General features: G+C 33.1%; 1 protein-coding gene across 1 annotated transcript in view; it reads left to right on the top strand.

Moving 5' to 3' along the window:
• The window catches only part of LOC109861383 (sodium-dependent dopamine transporter), a gene marked incomplete at its 3' end in the record, with an annotated part of 46,586 nt that overhangs the window by 11,312 nt on the left and 26,274 nt on the right, over positions 1-9,000 (top strand). The gene's annotated exons all lie outside the window — the stretch shown is intronic.

Raw genomic sequence — 9,000 nt, 5'->3', positions numbered from 1 at the left:
GAGAGAGAGAGAGAGAGAGAGAGAGAGAGAGAGAGAGAGAGAGAGAGAGAGAGAGAAGAGCTAATCTTTACTTAATTCCTATCCCATTTATAAGTTATATTTTAAACACAACTAACTTATAATAAATCTTTTTTGACAATAAATTTTAATTTATTTGTGTAAATTTGTATATGTAACTTACAAGTTTTGGTAACATATATAAATTGGAAAATAAAAAGAAAACCAAAAACATAAACATAAAATTTTGAGAGTGAATTTGTTGATGTGTTTCTCTGTATAAGTATTTAACACGTTAAGCGCGGAGCTGATTTTGCTGTGCTTTTTGTTCAGGCGGCGCACAGTGGGAAAAAAGTGCCGTTTTATGGACAAAAATACCGACACCGTATTTTTTGACCAAATTGAACACTTTTTTTTTTAAATACTCGGGAGAATATTTTCTTGTAGGTGGCGCTGCGAAAATTACGATATATGTAATGGCGGATTTAATATGGCGGATCAAAGAAATAAAATGTAGCTGAAAGTATATAAAAAAGTTTATATACATATGGTTTTAGGGCACTGACTATGAATTTTGCGATCAGAAGTACAAAATTCCAAATGCCGGATTAAAATGAGGGTTATTTTGGAAGGGAGATGTCATTCAAGAACTTTTATCATTAATATAAGATAAATTCTGTACTGTTTGTTTTTCCAAATTTTTTTTATTTATGTTGATCTGTGTATTTTTGTATATTAAATACTCATAAACATTCAGGCAATTGTAATAAATATGTAAGAATTTTAATGTTCAAATGTTTCATCTATTTTTCACTTATTTTATGAGAACATTTTTAAAGAATTTATTTAATTGTTTGCAGAGATTGAAAAAAAAGTTACAGAACCATCCTAAACTCTTTTAATGACTGATACCTTGACGCGGTGAAGGGGCTTAAGTATGGCGTTATTCATGAAGCAGTTAATAAAGCAATAAAACAAAATTCAGTCTTTGCAAACAATTAAATAAATTGTTTAAAAATGTTTATAGTCCCTATTTATAGTCCCTAAAACCATATGTATATAAACTTTTTTATATACTTTCAACTACATTTTATTTCTTGGATCCGCTATTAAATATATCGTAATTTTCGCAGCGCCACCTACAAGAAAATATTCTCCCGAGTATTTAAAAAAAAAGTGTCCAATTTGATCAAAAAATACGGTGTCGATAGATTTTTGTTCATAAAACGGCACTTTTTTCCCACTGTGCAGCGCGGCGGCGCACAGTGGGGCGATACGATCAAAAACGGAACATTATCTTGTGCACTTTTATATTCTAATAAAATAATACAAAATTTACTATAAATAAATAAGACAATGCACACAAGATAAATAAATGCATATTGTAATATTATTTTACATACAGAGTGTTCTGCAAAAATTTACCAAGCTCAAAACTTTTTTTTATAAATTATATATTTTATAAATACACTCCGCATATTTTTATATAATTAGAAGTATTTGTGATATATTACACACATTAAATTTTAAAAATAAATAAGATACTGGATTTTAAAAATATACATGTTTGTATTTGAATAGTATTTGCAACGCAATTTATTATAAAAGGGGTGCTCAGGGGTAAAAACAACAGGGAGTTTCTATAAACTAGACACTTTCCACTCGACTGATATATTGTATATTTTAGACCGTTGAATTGAAACTTTATTTTTGTTCATAATTTTTAAGAAAATTGTTTACACATATTGAAGGATTAAAAACTTGTAATTAACGTAAATATTATTAGCAAGGTTTTCTAAATAATTGGTAAAATGCATTTTATATCGATTTCTTTCTATATATAATTGTGGATGTTTTAAAATTAGGTAACAAAATTATTACACTTCTTTCATCTGCTTATTTCGACATTTTATTCTGTTTTCTACAATAACAAGTAAACTACGTTTTTAGAAGTATTAATAGATATATTAATTAGTTATTTAAATAAGAATAAATTTAGTTTTGAAATAAAAAGAGATAAGGAAATGACAATAACAAGCTAACACCAGATGTTTGGATATAATTCTTTCATAATTCGAAGATTTTAAAGAATTGTACCCGAACATCTGGTGTTAGATTGCTATTGCCATTTCCATATCTCTCTTTTTATTTCAATATTCAACGAGTTTAAAACATTTAGTTTTAAATTTAGTTTTAGAATTTAAAGACATTTTTCTTTTCAAATGTCCGGTTTTTGTCTGCATTGTCCCACTGTGCGGCGCGGCGGCGATCACTCGACGAGAATTGTTTTTTTGGTTTAATAAACTTCCTTAAAATTACAGAATAAAGTCATACGAGCCGCTTTTCTTAAAATTTAAAACAACATTTTTATTTATTTGAATCATACTGTTGGTTCCACGGACCGATGCTGCCCAAACGAAAAGTTCACTGTCAGTCGCCAGAGACTGACATCGCGCTTAACATGTTAAGGAAGTTCATCTGGTATGTAGTATGTCAAGCAAGGAACTTGCTTGATTTTGAGTAGCGTAGTGCGTTAGATGTTGCAACGTCGCGTGAGAACGCTCACTTACACGCGCGCGCATATGCCTTTTTTCTGTTTACATCATATATGTAATACTTCTATATCGCTAGTACGGTGCCGACCTGAAGCACAAACGTTACGGTGTAGACAATTATAGTAGCCTCTCTCTCGCGCAAGGTCCAGCTGCTTTGTGCGCATGCGGTGAACATTCAAGCACGCTTGGGCATTTCTCTTTCTCGCGTTCTTTCTTCGCGTTCTCTCACTTTTCAATGCTTTGTCTCGCTCGCACTCGCTTAGTAGACGCGTCTGCGCATAATGACGCTCGACTATCTATGCCCATATTTGGACTTCGTGCGTCTCTCTTTCTCGGGCCTCGTGCCTCTCATTGCGAAGATACGCGACTAGCGATATAGAAGTGTATTACATATATGGTTTACATGCAATAGTAGAAGTTCTGACGTTGCCGTTCGTCGAGTCATTGAGTAAAAAAAACAAGAGGGAACGTATCGGTAGTGGAAGTAGACATATCCAGGAATGGATGTACGCGTCATGGCAACCACCTTGAGCGATCACTTTTTGAAAAGGAGAGGGAATCGAGCATACGCATTGATATGTCTGGACGTCCTGTGTGCAACCTGTGCAACAAACCATAGAAATTATTATAAATAAGTGTTGTATTACAAAAAAATAAGTACCCAGCAAACAATTTTTAACTGCGCAGACCTTGGCAACAGAAACTGTGTGCAGAAACGCTACAATACGAAAACATACTTTGATGCTGCCAAAACTGTTAACACACAGAGACGAAAAACGTAACAACTCTGTTGGCANATACATGAGAGTATTGCGGCCAAAACAATTCCATATATGTTAGTGAAATTGACAACAAATATATGGTCAATAGCAAACAGATCTGCTTTTAGCAATACTGTGACGAAACAGTCCGTAAAACCGTACGAGCATCTGTTTATGACAAAACGGTGACCACAGTCGGGTCGATCTGTTGAACGCATTGACGACAGATTGCAGGCAAACGCCAAGCAGATCTGTTCGTGCATACATGCGGACTGTTTGCACGCAAGACTACTAGACTGTCTGTTTGACATCTAGACAACAACAAAAAATGACGATTATCTGCGATCGTATCTATCGCCTGTGTTGATAACAGATTGTTAACAGATATTGAACAGTCTTTTAGTTAGATCTTGTTTATGCGAGTAATACCTGTTAACTTATGTTGGAACCGGTAAAATTCACCTGTAAGATTTTAATACTTCTGTTTATACGCATTTGGCAATGACGTAATCATAAATGTAATGTATTATTCTCATATTTCTTGAGTAATATGAGAGAAACAATGGGTGTTTTCCACTTACGTACAGTCGACACTGTGTAACACAATGTCCACTAGTGTGAATGAGACACACTGATATGCTCTTTCTCANGCTAATAGACAGTATGTTATATATTTAACCTTAATTTTTTCGAAAATTTGACGTGGTAGATCAATTTAGCTGCCGGATTGTTTTCAGTGACCAAAAATCCATTAAAAAACACTTTGTTTATTCAAGTATCAGCATATATTAACAAAAAATTTGTTTGCGTTGTAAAAAAAATGTACTTTAAATTATATTTCATAATAATAAAAAAAGTATTTTTATTCATTGTTGCAGGTATTGCATTGCAACATTTTTAGTAAAATAATAATTTTAATAAATAATAAATAAAATGTAGGATAGAGTTTGAGAATAAATATTAGGACCTTGAATAAGTTTCTTGCTGGTTCCTAACAGATGGCGTACCAGAACTGCGTGCGTGTAGTTTAAGATGGTATATATAACGCATCTATAAGGAAATACCATAAGCAAGTTTGAAATTCAGTGTATGTCATTTCGCCAAAGTGTAAACAACTTTTTTTTCATTGTATTAAACATGTCGAGTTTTATGCCAAAAAAAGAGTATTTGCGGAGAATTTTATTGCACTATTTTATTCAAAAAAAATCTGCAGCTGAAGCACACAAAATTCTTGTTGAGACTTACGGCAACCATGCTCTGTCGGAAACAACATGCAGAGATTGGTTTAGACGCTTCAAAAATAATGATTTTGATGTTAAAGATAAAGAACGCTCTAGCGCGCCGAAAAAGTTTGAAGACAAAGAATTGGAGGCATTACTTCATGAAGACTTGTGTCAGACGCTAGCTGAACTTGCAGAATCATTAGGAGTAGATGACACAACAGTTTTGAAACGTTTGAAAGTATTAGGAATGATTCAAAAGCAAGGACATTGGGTACCGTACGAGTTGAAGCCGAGAGACATCGAACGGCGTCTTTTCACGTGTGAACAGCTGCTTCAACGGCAGAAAAGAAAAGGTTTTTTGCATCGTATCGTGACTGGCAATAAAAAGTGGATACACTACAATAATCCTAAGCGTAGAAAATCGTGAGGTAAGCCCGGCCATGCATTAACATCGTCGGCAAAGCCGAATATCCATAGTTCGAAGCTTCTGCTCTGCATTTGGTGAGATCAGCTAGGTGTAGTTTATTATGAGCTGCTCAAACCAAACGAAACCATCACGGGAGATTGCTATTGACTACAATTGATGCGTTTGAGCCGGCATTGAAGGAAAAACGGCCGCTATACGAACAGAGACACGACAAAGTAATTTTGCAATATGACAACGCTCGGCCACATGTTGCACAATACAGAGTTAATCTTTTTAATGTTCGTGATATTATGGTAACATATGACTGTCAGTAGTATTGGTAACCGCGTCAGTATCATTGGTATCCGTGCCGATATATGGATTAAATCTCGGGCCGCTGGCGCGTGGTAGTAGGTGGCGACCGGAGGAGAACTACTTCTTCTCACGGCGCACGATATGATGCTCCGATTATATCATTGGTTTTTTTTTTTTTTTTAGTAATTCCACTTGGATTTTAAGCGACAGATCTGATCTGCGTTTGGTGACAATCTGTCGGCGCTGTTGACAGATTTAGTCTGTATTTGCTACTGTTTTGTTGATAGTTTTTGTAACAGATATGATGTATATTTGGCGCGATTTTGGCGTCAACAAACGATCACCAAATCTGTTCTGGATTTGGTGCGTCACTTTGACTTTGTTTTGCTAGTGGCAGACTTGTTATAATTTTGGTTTTATTTTGACATCTCACATGTTTGACAGATATGGTCGCCAAACCATATCCTAATGACACAGATGTATATGGATTTGGTCTACAAATTTTGCCGGCGGTTGGCGACAAAACCGCGACATCCCGCAAATTGTTTGTTGGGTAATGGTGTACTGTCAAGCTTAGTAGTGTAACAGAAGCAGCTATTTCGATCAACAAAACTTATACATCATAAAAAACAAGTAATACAACGTGTAATGGCGGAATTTTTACATGTAACCATATTTGAAAAGTTGCAGAGTCATGCACTAAAAAATCACCACTATAAAATCATGTAAATTTATTGTTAAAATCCATTGTCCAAAATTATCTTAATTTAAGAATTAGGTGTGTGTGTGCGTATGTGTGTGCGCGCGCGCGTAACAACATAAGCTCAGGTGATAAAGCAAGAAAGTTTTATACAAAACTTATACTACGTAAAGGACAATAAATTGTGATAATAGAATTTAATATTATTTATTTAATATTATTTACAACCTTGACTTTTAATATTTTATACTAATGTTGCACATTAAAATTATTTTCTTTCAAGTATATCTTTATCTAATTATTGCAGTAAATTTTGAGCGTCACTAGTGAATGATTTTTCAGCATTTCAGCATGATAGCGATACATGTAGATACATGTAGTATTGCCATCATGTGTTGAAATGCTGAAAAATCATTCAATATTGGCGTTCTTGAGCAGCCATCTTGAGCGACCACTTTTGACTGCGTTCCGATATTCACTGCCAGTACTGAAAATCTATAGCATATGTGACGTGAAGTGTAGAATTTTAGTACTGGTAGTGAATATCGGAACGCAGCCTTATATAGCTACTTTCGTCATCACTTTTTAGACTTCCCTTCTATTTCTTTTTACTCAATGCGTCGAGTAATGGACGATAATCTAACTTAATCTATACTGCGTTCAATTTGAAAAGAAAAACTAAACAGACAAAACTCGTCTATTTCGCGCACCTCCCCTACAAGAAAGTCTTCTCACTCCACAGCCATGACTGTCAGCAAGTGCTCCGCCAATCCCGCATGCTTACTTTGTCCCACTTACTTTGTCCGCTTTTCTCCTCCTATGCGCAGTAAAACTCTTTTCTCAAATTGAACGCAGTATAGAATACGCAATTTTTACAAGAAATATCTACCAGAAAGAAACCTGAGAGCGGCCCATCCTATTGTAGTTTTTTACAACAGTTTCAGCCGCTGGTTTTAGCACCATATTCACAAAAGTGAATTTCAAAGGCCGTTCTACATTAAACACAAGTCACAGGTCTTGTGAAATTGACTAATCGCATAGTCAAATCGACCAACGTGATTGATCAGTTCCACGAGACCTGCGACTTGCATTTAATGTGGAACGGGCTTTGAAATCCACTTTTGTAGATATAGTGTAGAGATACAAGACTAGAGTGCGCAAGTTCAATGCTAGCGCGTAAGTGGATGCGATAGAAGCTTAGAAAGAGAAAGATGCATATGGGCCACAGATTTCTATACTATACTAGATCGCTAACTTAGGTAGTGAGGATGAAGCCACCAATTATCATTATCCGCATTACAAATAGCTGAACTTCCTGTCAACATTCTTATAATTTCGTATATTCTCAAATATCAAAGAATTTTCTGATTGCACAGAAACAATGAAATTTATTAGAGTTATTGATCGTTTATTTGATTTTTTAAACTCTAGAAATCCATTTGGAAAAGGATTTAAAAAACCATTATATGTAGATAATATTCCATACTTAGAAACTATTATGATAGATAATATTAATTACCTTTTTTTCTTACAATTATTGGATGGTTCGCCTCTTTATTGTAGTGCTCAAAAAGCATTCGTTATTGGGTTTGCTACTGCAGTAAAATCAGTTTTTTCTATCGCTAGACAAATTCTTTTGGACAACATTTCTGGTTTCAAGTATTTATTAACATACAATTTTTTTTTCACAAGATTATATTGAAATATTGTTTTCAAAATTCAGAAGATTTAACGGTTGGAATAATAATCCAAATGCTACAAATACAAAGCATTATTAAAAAAATGCTATTAAAAAACTCAATTACAGCATCATCTGCTGGCAATTGTTTAGATTTAAGCAGTTCTTTAAACTCTGTATTTGAAATGAAGTGGACAAGACAAAGATCACTATTTAATATTGATATATTTGAATATGACAATAACGATGTTGCTTTCTATGATACACGAGATCTTTCTCATTGAACATTGATTGTGGTATCCTACATGTGTTAATTCATTTGTAACTAATATTCATATTACATAATATGATAATATTTTATATTACATTAGCAGATTTGTTGTGAGAAAAGTATTTCAGAACTTGACGTGCAAAACCTGCATGGAATCACTTTTACAAAACAAAGACAATAAAAATATAAACTACGATGTTTTAACAAATTCAAAAAATTGAGGTAGTTTATTTCTTATATCAAATTGTGTATACAAAATCGTAAAAGCAACGACACATGAGTTTATCATGCATGGAATTATTCCAAACAAACTGCCGAGTAACAAACTCTTTCAGAATATTATTTTTTTAAATAAAGAATCAGTTTACATTAAATTACACAATTTTTCCACATAGTGATAAATGTATACAAGTTGAAAATATTATGGAGCCTCCTCATAGGATACAATTAATAGTAGCTGTAGCTAAAAAATATCTAAAAATATCTAAAATATTTACATAAAATGTTTTTTATATCAAAATTTTTACACTAAAGAAATAGCCAATCCTGTTAGTAGAAGACATAGATTGAGTGTTATTTAGTCACATGTAACTGTATAAAACTTTGAAATAGCTTTAAAGTTATTGCTAATTTTTCTTCTTATTTTGGTTATTATTTTATATTGTTGTTGTTATTGTTGTTGTTGTTGTTGTTGTGTGTATGTGTGTAAAAGCCACTATAAATATTTAATAAATAGGGTAACTGTCCCTATTAGTGTGCCTTTATATTTAAATAAATATTACAGAAAAACAAGTGAAAATAAATAAGTAGAGTATTTTTTTATTTATAGTTATGATATCAATGGATTTTTTAAAATAGTTCATTTTACATTTATAAACATGTAAAGTATAGTAAATATTTTTTAAAAATTTATACTATGATTTTGTCAGATAAACCAGCTTTTCTTGTCCAAAACCTTAAGGAAAAGTCACCGTTTATGAGTATATAATATTTAATATTGAATGATGTACAACAGTTAAAATGTACTTTACGTAAGAAAAGGGTTTGATTTTGCGAAAAAATGCAATTTAAGACACTTTAAAGCATTTTATTAG

The sequence above is a fragment of the Pseudomyrmex gracilis genome, unplaced genomic scaffold, assembly GCF_002006095.1.
Source record: "Pseudomyrmex gracilis isolate BER0280 unplaced genomic scaffold, ASM200609v1 scaffold_718, whole genome shotgun sequence".
In the NCBI taxonomy this organism is placed as follows: Eukaryota; Metazoa; Arthropoda; class Insecta; order Hymenoptera; family Formicidae; genus Pseudomyrmex; species Pseudomyrmex gracilis.
The sequence above is the reverse complement of the archived record's forward strand: the minus strand, read 5'-3'. Positions and strand labels throughout refer to the sequence as shown.